Consider the following 12,201-nt stretch of genomic DNA (forward strand, 5'->3'; position numbering starts at 1 on the left):
GTTAACTACTTTTCATCAGGTAGCACGTCTGCTTTATCGTCAGGTTCAAATATAAAAAAAAAAATGTCCGATCTATTACAACTTATGGTATCTTATTAAAATATCCTTACAAATAATCCCATCCAAATTGGATTAGTAGGTTTTGTGAAAGTCGCGCACACACAAACTTATATACTTATACTAGCAGACCCGGCATACGTTGTGTTGCCATATAAATAAAAAAAATGTTAAGGGCGAACAACCCCTATCACTCAGGGGTATAAAAAAAAGATAGTAGCCGATTCTCAGACCTACTGCATATGTATATAAAATTTGATGAAAATTTGATGTATATTTGTATAATTATAAATAATTAATTCATTTTTGGGAGTTTTTACGAACTATTCTAGAAATTACAAAAACTAAATCTAATATATTAAAGCTACAATGATATTTAAAATTATATTTCTTATGTGCATATAATTATTACTTAATTGCTAAGTAAAGTTACTTAGTTACCATTTAGTTAATAAATTACTGAATAATAACTAAATAATAGCTCACACAAGTAAATTATTTATAATCAACCTATTACTCCCACATTTCTAAGCACGTGACTTCTCCCACATTGAAAATATCAATTGCGTATACTTTACACACCTGGGTAGAAGGGTAGTAGAATCCTTTTTATTCCTGTATATGAGCAATGTATTGCTGCTGTTTCGAAGGATCTCGTAAGGTGTCTCCCTTATCCCAGGCATCCCTCAAGGGTAGCAATGCAGACACTGATGTTATCTGGAGTTGATTACAAATGATCATAGGTGGCAGTGACCATTTATCATCTGGTATCCATGCTCGTTTGCTACTTTGGCATTATAAAACATCTTCGAAAATATGATGCTAAGTTCTTCTGTAGATTTTCTTACGATGTTTTTATTCACCAGTAAAATGGGTGAGGATTAATTTATAAAATACACATAATTTAAAAAAAATTGGGTTTGAACTCTATATTCGAAGAGGATTTCATACCAAAGAGATCTATTATAGTTATTAACTCATCTTAGTGATAATTATAGAGTAATTAATAATGTGAAGTGAAGTACTAATGAACTTAAGACACTAAGTAGAGCACTTAGTGTCTTAACAATGACTATTTATTATAGGATGATTGTATCAATTGCTTATTTGGTATTACTAGATACTATGTCAGATTTCCTAAGTATTATAAATGCTAAAGTGAGTATGTTTGTTCGCTACGCTTAGCTACCAAACCAATTGTCGTGAAATTTTCCACACGATGTCAGGGATCTTGAAAAGGACATAGCTTTTATCCTTTATCATAAATAAAATGTATTATTAATCTATAAATATATTATTATAAAAAGTATTGTTCCCGAAGGATTCATAGATAAAAACAATTAATGCCAACTGATCACGAGCGGAATCGCGGGTAAACCCTAGTTTTCTATGTACGAGTACAGTAGAGACTCGATTATTTAGAATTTAGTTCTACAGATTCGCGATCACCTGAATGGCCAACAGTGATAAAGTAACTCTGTAATTTAAATACTTTTAACATCGGCGATTTACATTTTGACAAGCGTGTGGTTGCTAAATCCTGGTCTAAGGCTAAATCTAACTTCCGAAAAACAGTTAAATGTCAATGAATAATGCTAAAGATATCATTCTAAATATAGGTTTAATTCATACTTTTGATTACAGCCACAGATATGTAGAGTTTCAATGCAGAAAAGTTTGCAAAGTTTAGTATAAAATTTGAAGCTCGTTTCGGCGTATATACTTGACATTAATTTAAAATTAACAATAATGTAATGTAAATAGCTCGCAATTGTATTGTTGAAGTTAATAACCTACACACACGATAAATTCCGTTCATTATATACATTTTGCTCAAAATTTCGTTGGTCTTTATATCAAAAGTATGTAGAATAATATAATCATTGTGGACATTAGCAAGGTCGAAGTTTATTGTGGTTTAATGAACCAGCCTATTCAACGCCCATTAAACGTATCATTGTGTCAAAATAATAACATTAATCTTGGAATAATAAAAGATATACTTACGTCTGAACGATTAAACAAGTTGTTTAAAAAAACACAACGTCAACTGTCAGTAATTGGCGGGAAAGGAATGTTTATTTATTTCGCACGTTGCAAAACTCCGCGTACGCGTCTACTTGCAACCGGACGCCGCGAATAACTGATCTGTATGTGGCGTTCGCGATGCGTTCAGGAAGCATCTTATATAGGGCTACCACCCTTTCTTTAAGAAAAAATATATTCCATACAAAAAAAAACTTTGCAAAAATATAGCACATATTCTCTAAAGACCTTGTCAAGTGCTTGACTTATTATTATTGCCGCTGAAAATATAATACTTTTCGTACTTTATTAGTTTTGTTTTTTTAAGGTGCCGTACGCAAGGGTAAAAAAGGCACGGGGCTGTATCTCGTGAACTTTAATAAATAAAATACATATTTGAAATTTTTACAGTAACGGTGGCCGCTATAACAACAAATACTATATCCATGTATCCATCCAATATATCAATCAATTTCATCTGATGGTAAGTGGCTACTGCCGTCCATGGACATAAACCTAGATAAGATTACATTCCTACCTTAGGATCTGAGGATTAAGTTGGAACGCCTTAAATAAACATGTCTCTCTTATACACCCTGCAATGTTAATACAGAGACAAAAATAGGTTTGGCGATAGTACATCCGGAGTCGAACCATAAAGGGTTCCACTACTGTCATTATTTCTATTTTATGTATAGTGCAGTTTGAAAAACACAGTATGGGTGACAACCCTAGTCTTTAGGTATGTCTAGTAGAGCACCGTAGTTCTTGTTGTCTTTTTATGTGATTTCTACGTCAAGTTACGTGATACGAGGCAACGTAGAGTTTGTGCTAGCATTGTTACCCCTTGAAAAGGTGACGGTGCTAGTACCCTCTGTGGTTCGTCGGTAATTCTGCCTTATAACAACAGTGTTACACGCTGGGTTTCAGGTATTTTCACGATGTTTTCATTTCACCGCATCAGCAACTTATAATTTATAATATGCAGATAAATTCGGCTCGGCTCACTCGATCGAGCAGCCTTGTCTATTATTGTTTGGGTCCCTGTAGACCAGAATAGGACTACGGCATACCGTCGTACACACTAGATCGTTTAGCGAGTTTTATGCTCACCAGGATAGAGCCCGACGGGGTAAGATACATAGAGAACTCCGGTTCCTTGGGAAATCCCGAAGTCCTCAACACCGTCGAGGACGGTTACCGGGGGGCTTTTAGTACGGTAAGAATTCCACATAACCCCGTGTCGCTCCCACGGCACCGGGTACCTTTTGAAGGTTTCCCCCTCGTTAACAAAAAAAAATGCTACTACTCTTTCACTCTTTCTTTGTTCATTATACTATAAAAACTACTGGACAAATTTAACCATAGTTGTAAAGTAATAATGATTTAATGTATCGTTGATGACCCGCGTGGTGAAGCGGTCACCGTATCCATTTGACCCACAGTGGGTTCCGGGTTCAGTCCCCGGCCAAACAGTATGTAAATGATGAATTTAGGTTAGGGTCTAGTTGAGTGTATACGTTTTTGTATTTACTCTTGTACAAAGAAAATCTCAGTATATGCCTAGGAGCGTAGAAAGTGTTCTTGATAAAGGAAGTTTTGGTTATTAACATAACATACCTATTGTACATTAATGGGTTTTTACTTAACTCAGCTTACTGTATCGCAATTTTAAAATGTTTAATATTTTCTCTCTGCATATCTTGCTCCATTACACTCTTACCAATAATTTAATAAAAAAGACATTAGTGGAAACTTGACTAGTATGTAACCTAATCTTAGATACTATATATGTGTTATTTTGTATTATATCGTCACTGGAAAGGCAAGTCTAACACGCAAAGAAGATCCTTTGCGTGATATAAAACTTTCTGGTGACGATATATTTTCCAAATAAAAATAAATAAAAGATACTACTTTCCGAACCCTACACCAACCTTGCGTTAATTCAAGTTGCTCTAAATATCACGAGAAAGTTCGCCGGAAATATAAGTGCAAACCTTTAGTCGTAGGAACAACAATTTCCGTGTTAATATCGCACCTTTAATTCTCTATATTCATAAAAAATTTAGTACTTAAAGTAAATATAAAGAGTAACTACGTATTATAGTAGGAAATAAAGTTTCCGTGTTAACAAATTAGGCTATTTTTAATTGTATTTTTTATTTATGGACAAGTGTCGAAAACTTCCTGTAGTTGGACTGACGCAGAACAGCTATCCTTCGTCATTTTAAGTCAGTCAGTTTGGTAACTTGGATAGTAAGTTCCACTGCCTGAAGTCTTTCTAGCGTGCAATTCGGTCTGACTTATAAGGCCACCTTATAGTCTGTGATTGGCTTTAGAAAGAACCTTCTATATGGAGCTAATAAGCGGCCATGGTGAATGACCACTTACCATCATATGGACTGCAGTGTTTTGCTCCACCAGTCGTATACGAGAACTATTTTTGTGTGTCCTTCTTTCGGATTAAAACAAATAGCAAGGCTCAATAGTATAATTAAAGTCAAAGGTCTCAAGAGCTCCTTGAGTTTATTTTATTTATTTACTTGGAAAACCTACAGCTTACTTAATTTAACATAAATATGCACTAGGTATTATAGAAAAGAAAAACTAATTACAAGTTTTAACGTTCAATCTACTCTTATGCCACAAATAAATAATAATCAATATTGAACATAAATAGAGTATGTATCTAACGTATAAATAGAGTATGTATCTACGAAGACATATAAACTGGCGCCATAGATTAGTAAAGATTACTCACTCCTAACGAGAAAATGTAACCAGTTTTGAGAATTGAAATAGTTGCGTAAAAAAGATTTGCCACGTCTCCGTGCTAAAATGTCCCTAAAATACTTGAAATAATTATTTATTTATTATGTAAATTACGCAGTTTTAGTTATTTATTCGTAATTTTCTCTAAAAATATTTTTATTTGTCAATTCAAAAAAAAGAACTTACTAATAAGCCGTTTGTAGCTTCATTCAATTTCAAGGCGGCGAATCTTTACTAATCTGTGACTGGCGCTAGCAAAATATTTTCTAGATAGTCCGGTCGCAGCCTACACTCTGGTTGTGTGCGAATGAACTATGTAACTTTGAAGTGGTGTCGAATTTTATTTCTTGCAATCGTTTGTTATACAAACAAAAAAATAATAAGAAACTATTATTTTCTCAATGTACAATAAATGACAAAATTTCGCGCATAATTTTAATGAGTCGATGATACTCTTATTTCATTGGTATATAATGTAAAACGAAGCGTTAAGTTTTTTAAGGAAGGTCTCCAAAATCTTTATGAACAACAAAAACCAAATATTTACCCATAAACCTACCGTTAGGTTTTACAAACATTGCCTGTGTGGTCCACGGAAATATGTTTTCATTAAATACATTTAAATTTTTTGTTTAATCATCGTGATGTGAAAGAAAGACAGGTCATCGTTCGCAAAATAAATTGTATTTGCCGTGATTCACACTAAAGTTAGTCACAATAGCCCTTCCCGACATACGAGTATTGACGGAACACAATTAAATAGTAGGTAGGTACTCGACGCTATTGTGAGACGTTGTGGTATTAGAGAAAAGCACGGCACCCTCCAATTAAGGTGGTTAACATACAAACGACAGCCGATTGTGACGAACTTTACCTATAGTCGCGGACACGTCCGTTTCTGTATTAGCTTTCTGCTTCCATCCCTCGTGTGGTATCTTCCTTAATCCTCAGGGGTAGTACTTCGATTCTATCTGGAGCTGATTACAGATGTAATTACAAACAGACAACCGTCATGGAACATCCTAGGACGGTAGTGGTCGCATATTATCAGTTGATCGTAAGCTTATTTGCTACTTAGCTCAATAAAATATACCTATATAGATTTTTAACGACGGTCACATAAAAGGAAAATGAAACTGATTAATTAGACAATAATTATCTATTCACACAACAATTTGCAAGCTTTTTTGCTACACCAATAAATAAATATAGTTTAAAAACTAAAAACAACGCTAAGGTCGCACGAAGAAATTCGTTAATACTGACGATCCTGGTTAGGAGACTGGAACTACTACTGGGCTATTAAAGTCGTGTATTGTCATTGTTAAAAATTGTATATTAATCGGACCGTTCAAAGTGGCTAAAAATGGAGTTCAAAGATTCCGTTACATACATACAGTCAAGCGTGGTAAAAAAACAGAAATCTAGTTCCAATCGATTGTATATGTGTGCATGACTGATTGCATGTTTACTTGCTCCAAACAAGTATAGCAGCACATGTAGAAACCGAGAACATAAACCCAGGTGATACCACCTATTGGTGATACAGTCGAAGCGCCGCGACCTTGCCGGAGAATGTGAAGGCATTCGGCAAGCATGAGCTTTCTAGTACAAGGTCGGAGTGTGTGGCCGGTGTACTCGCGCTTCTGTGGATTGGTGCGTTTGCCTACAACTTATATGTGATTATGTATAAATAAAAATATAAATAAAAATGTAGGTATGAGTCGATCAATACGCGCTTGGCCAGCGCGGTGCTGATGCTTACGACAAGGCTTAACGACTGTTATCTAGTAATAACAACTGGAACTTACGCCTCAACTTCCTCCGAAGCACAGAAATGGCCACTAAAGGTAACCCATCCAACCTCCGACTGCACCCATAATTGCTTACATTAGTAGATTGATTAAGAACAACGTCGATAGGGCCGCACATATGACGGGACACCGCGCGTTTAATCTAAGATCGTATGTTAATTGATTATATGCTAATCCTTCCCTTCAGAGAGGAGACTCGTACCCAGCAGTGTTGAGACAGTAATGGGTTGTTAATGGTGATGATGGTCACACGAATGCTTAGTCGTTTCCACTAAATTTTAATGAATCAAGCACCAATGCTTAGCGAGCGCAGTACGCTCAAATCATATTTGCTAGGTGGTCAATGCACCGCGATGGGCGATAACATCTTACCACAGCGCCATGCCTTGCGTCACGTGCTCGCATGGAGAAATATCACGAATTTCTTCACAGTTACAACCAGCAACTCGAGTATGCTATCGACCTATTACCTTATTACCTAATGGGTACAGGACTCCGAATGGTTGGGTGGGAACTGACGCCCATGGACACCTGAAACCAACCCCAGATGAATTAAGATTCCTGAGACCGGCCGTGCGTTATTGCCCCTAAGGAGTAGGTAAGTTAGATTGCCTTAGATAGGTAAGTATTAGATAGGTATTAGATAGGTATTAAGTAGTCCGTACGATGTTGAACCACAGAAGATTCTATAACCTTCCTATCATAATATATCCTTTAGCGGACTAGGGGGGGGATGGGGCGGAGAGGGCGGTCCACCTCGGGCCCCCGATCCTGGGGTGCCCCCAAAAACAGTAGCTAAAAAAAAGGTCGCCGGAATCATACGTATTTGTCAGCGAATAAGTTACATTTGCAATTTTGTAAAATTGATTCAGTTTTTTACACTGGGGGCCTATCCTTTAACTTTCCGCCCCACTGCTCCACACTTTCGACAGTTATAAGAAGTGGCCCGTCTAGCAATGCGATATGAAAGAAAAGTAAAAAACCATTGCGGCATAGTTGTTTATCATAATTTAATTATAAAGGTCTACCTACTTACGTTAAGATGCTGAAATCTCAACCAGTATGGCAAACGACAAGAATTACCAGTTTTGATTTGATACACTTTAAAAAGCAGCTCTGCCAAGGTCAGCCCTGAAAACCTGTTCCCGCACCCAGTCTTTACAATGCAGGTAAATATGTTTTTTTTTTTTAATTTTTTACCGGTACACAATTTGTAAAAACAAAACCCTATAACTACACTGCCTGTCTGTCTGCCTGTCTGTCTGTGACAGGCATAAATTAGTAAAGATACTTCGCCGCCTTGAAATTTAATGAAGCCAAAATTGGCTTATTAGTAAGTTCTTTTTTTGAATTCTTGACAAATAAAAACAGTTTTAGACAAAATTTACGGATAAATAACTAATACTGCGTAATTTACATAATAAATAAATAATTATATCAAATATTTTAGGTACATTTTAGCACGGAGACGTGGCAAAACTTTTTTACGCAACTATTTCAATTCTCAAAACTGGGTACATTTTCTTGTTAGAAGTGAGTAATCTTTACTAATCTATGGTCACAGGGCTCTATCTCTTGAACCGTAATAGATGGACCCTTTAAATTGACAGAATATATATAATGGTGGCCGCTGTAACAACAAATACTAAAAAAAATCTTAAAAATAACTAGGAGTCACCAAAGTACAGGGTTTCGTTTCTACCCTTTGGTTACGGACCCCTAAACATGTTTATAATAAAAAGTGGTCCCCAACGTACCTATAATAGAAACCGGTAGTTTTCGGATTTTTTCTTATCAAATGCTAAACTATTGATTAGCAAATATTAAAAATAAGAATAAAAATAAATTGGCGATACGGAATCCACTGAGCGAGTTCAACGACTTGGTCAATTATTTATTAAGGTATCTCTGTCCTTGGGCATTGCACTCAAATCATGTCTTATTTTCGCAAGGGAAATGAAAAAAAACCTATTCTTGTTTTGTGAAGTTCTTGAAGGTCTCATCGGGAAGACTTCAGTCGTAGTAGCTGTCTATCCCGGTGATGCCACCCAGGTGATCAAAGTGGAATAGATTGTAGTACCTACCGTATCAAATCGCGGTTATATGAATCTCTAATGTAAACCATACACGCACCAGTCCACCGTACACATGTTTCCCTCACAGCCACCCCTTCAAACCAGTACCCTTACTATGTGTTTTTACGTTTTGACAAATATGACTGTTTTGGTATTTGTTTACGTACTTGCCCATACAATCTTCAATCAGCGCCCCTAGCGGATTATATCAGAACTTGGAAATTGTATGGGCCAATTCGTAAACAAATACCAAAACAGTCATATTTGTCAAAACGTAAAAACTCATGGTAAGGGTACAGGACATAAAAGCGCTTAATACTGCTTAAAAGATAGAAATATATATATGTTATAGTCAAAGTCCGATACACAGTCTCTTCGCGGAAGGACTGGTTTATCCTAGGTTTGGCCAAAGCCATCAGGCAATCCCCGAAATACATTTCAATTTCGCCCTTTGCCTGAAGTATTTTTAGTCAAACCCAGGAGCTCCTAACTTTTCAGTCAAACGTCGAAAGTAAATTATTCTGTTTCGGTTTTGGCCTAGTCAATCCTAGAAGCGACTGCAAAACTCGGTCAAACGTTGATCTGAACATGTTTAAACAGGTTCATAATGTCTCTCGCGGTGTTCCGACCGATTGTTTTGTCATTTCATGTTCGTTCATTGAGCGTGCGGGCGTGTAATTGTGTAAAATTGAAGATGAGTGAGGTTAGGTTAGGTTAGGTTAGGTTAGGTTAGGTTAGGTTTTTTTAAATTATTAAAACAATAAACATCAAAATTTTAAAAATATTATTTTTTTATACCTAATCTTACAAACTAACCTCCGTATATTCCAAAGCATTTATTTATTTATTTTATACTTTATTGCACATCGTACAAAAGGTGGGCCTAATGCCACACGGCATTCTCTCAAAGCATCTCAAATATAAAAGTGAAAATCACGTAAGCTGACCAATCAGGTGTCAGAACTGGCAGAGTTAAGCGGTTCTTAAGACTTGAAAGCTGCTTAAATGATAAAATGCTTCCAAATATACGAAGATAAGACACTTCATACCTATATCGGAGTTTGACTCGTCAAACCCCGATTTAATAAAATTGTGTTTTGACGTTTGCCTGACCAAATTAGTCTCTCCCAGGTTTGACGAAAATTGTTTAGTCAAAGGCCGAAAATTTACATTTGTTTGGGCTTTGACTAAGTCATTCAGTCTGACCTGAGGATTGACCAGTCCAACCTAGGAGCGCCGGAGCTTCGGAGTTTGCCTATAACATATATAGCGGTGATGCCGTCGGAGTAGTTGATTAAAATTATGTAAACAGGTACTTTTTATATTCTAGTATTTTTCTTCTAGATTTAAAATAATGTATTGTTGTGAAGCCGTTCCTTATTTATATATTGTTTTTAAGTAGGTACATACATGTTTAAATATTTAATTTCGCATGATATTATCATGTTTGCTACAGGCGTTGATTCTCTGATAAATTGTTTTCCAAAGCGCCTCTGTTGCAGGTGTAATTTAAGCATAAAAACTACAAAGGGTTCGCCCACCTTCAAAATTTATTCTGTGATATGTGAGCTTTTTGTACCTCATCAAGTTATTTCTTTGAAATTCTAATACTTTTATTTTACTTTTTAAACATATCTTGCTTCGGAGAGCACTTAACCCGTTAGTCTCCCTTGATATAATTAAATAGCAATTGTTAAACCTTATTAGAAGCCGAACATAATTTACAAATATTATTTAATATTCCGCCTTGGAGCAGCATAATAATACAATCTTATTTACAGAGAGACTCGTACCTAGCAGTGGAATATAAACACGCACTTAAGGCAAATAATTATAAAATGGAATAAAAGATCAAACATATTTGAATGCTTAAACAACAGCAAGTTGAATACAAAAAAATATGTACCTAGTATTACCCTTTTTTAATTTTTATGCATTGGGCTTCTTTAAACTTCTAACTTAATATAGAAGGTACAAAGGTATAAGACACAAAGTAACGCCTGACTCTTTCATACAAGCAAAAGTACGTTATAGCGCCTATAATAATAAAGTGTTATACTCACAAAAATATAAAATTGCTAATAGTTCACAGCAGTGAGAGCGTAGGGTAATGAAACAACCTTTCGCACTGGAGGGCCTGGGTTCAAATCATATTAAAATGATTTTCAGTTGCTATAATGGCGTAAAAAAACTTTGTGAGGAAACCTGCATGTCTGTGAGTTTTCAATATAAAATATTAGATTTGTCTAAATTAGGGCGTGACATAGAGTAGGTAGGTAGGTATAATAGGTATATGTTTAATTAGTCGGCTTATTCTTTTATATTAATTTCACAATGTTTTTTATCTGCTATTATAGAAACAATTATCGTTTTGTTTTAAAAGATATTAATAATTATAGGTAAGTATACGTAATAAGTAATAACAATAGGAAATTGTTTTTGTCTCAACTTGAAACAATACCTTCATACCTTACCATATAATCTTCGTTATTATTTACGTTCTGTGACAAGTTCAATCTATAGAAATTATTAAAATTAATGTCTGTTTGTTATTCTAAAAATACTTATCCGGTTTAAAAGATTCGGTATAAATATAGGAATAGAAGGTCTTAGAATCCCTTAAGGTGATACATTGTATCTTTATATTTATATAGGAATAGCAGAAGAGCATGCAGTCCACCTGATGGTAAGTGGCTTCTGCCGCCCATGGGCACTTGCAATCAAACCCAGATAAGATAAGATAAGATTAACCTAACCTAACCTAACCTAACTAGGATTGGCAACAGATGCGCCGCTATCCCTGACGACTATGCTAGAATACCATGAAAAAGTATATGTCCCTTACCACACCCTTCAAACCAGAACACAGGAGCGCTAGACACTGCTGTTATTAGACAGAAGTTGGTATGGCAGTGGTGCCTCGGAACTACAAAAATTCTACCACCATCAATGTGTAAAAACTACATATTAGATACTGGAAAACTAGACATTACAACTATTGTTATGTTAATTCTATCTCGTAACAAAATGTAAAACAAGTTACCTATAATAACAGCTCTGTATTGGAGTCAAAGGTCCTCTGCAGCGTGCGAAGGTGAGAGATTCATCGTATACAGTTTCCTGAACATGTTTTTATTCTCGCGAATTATTTTGTAATAATGGTTTTGATCTCATAATATGCTATGTCGTGTGATAGTAATGTACTTTTTTATTTAAGTATATGCAATCCATCTGATCTAAATGGTGATAGATATTTGTTGCTCATGGACATATGAATCCAACTAGATATAGGATGAGGGTTCACGTGTGTGTTGCTGATTCATCAGAACTAAGATTATAGTAGTTATCTACACATTTTCGAAATGCAAGATCTTCATACTTTTTGCAAATATCTCCTAAATTCAGTTACCGCTCATAACCTTGTCATAGTCATAACGTTAACCTCACTGTATTTT

The 12,201-nt window shown here is 35.5% G+C and overlaps 1 protein-coding gene across 1 annotated transcript in view; it reads right to left on the minus strand.

The window, feature by feature from the left end:
• The window catches only part of LOC140749945 (17-beta-hydroxysteroid dehydrogenase 13-like), a 42,974-nt gene extending 40,770 nt beyond the window's left edge, over positions 1 to 2,204 (minus strand). Inside the window, exon 1 of the mRNA XM_073083211.1 lies at positions 2,065 to 2,204. The gene's annotated coding sequence lies outside the window, so the exon portion shown is untranslated. The remainder of the gene's footprint in view (positions 1 to 2,064) is intronic.
• Positions 2,205 to 12,201: the final 9,997 nt, after the last annotated feature.

Source organism: Epargyreus clarus, unplaced genomic scaffold, assembly GCF_041222505.1.
Source record: "Epargyreus clarus isolate Ecla_fem2 unplaced genomic scaffold, WU_Ecla_fem_2.2 ptg000003l, whole genome shotgun sequence".
Classification (NCBI taxonomy): Eukaryota; Metazoa; Arthropoda; class Insecta; order Lepidoptera; family Hesperiidae; genus Epargyreus; species Epargyreus clarus.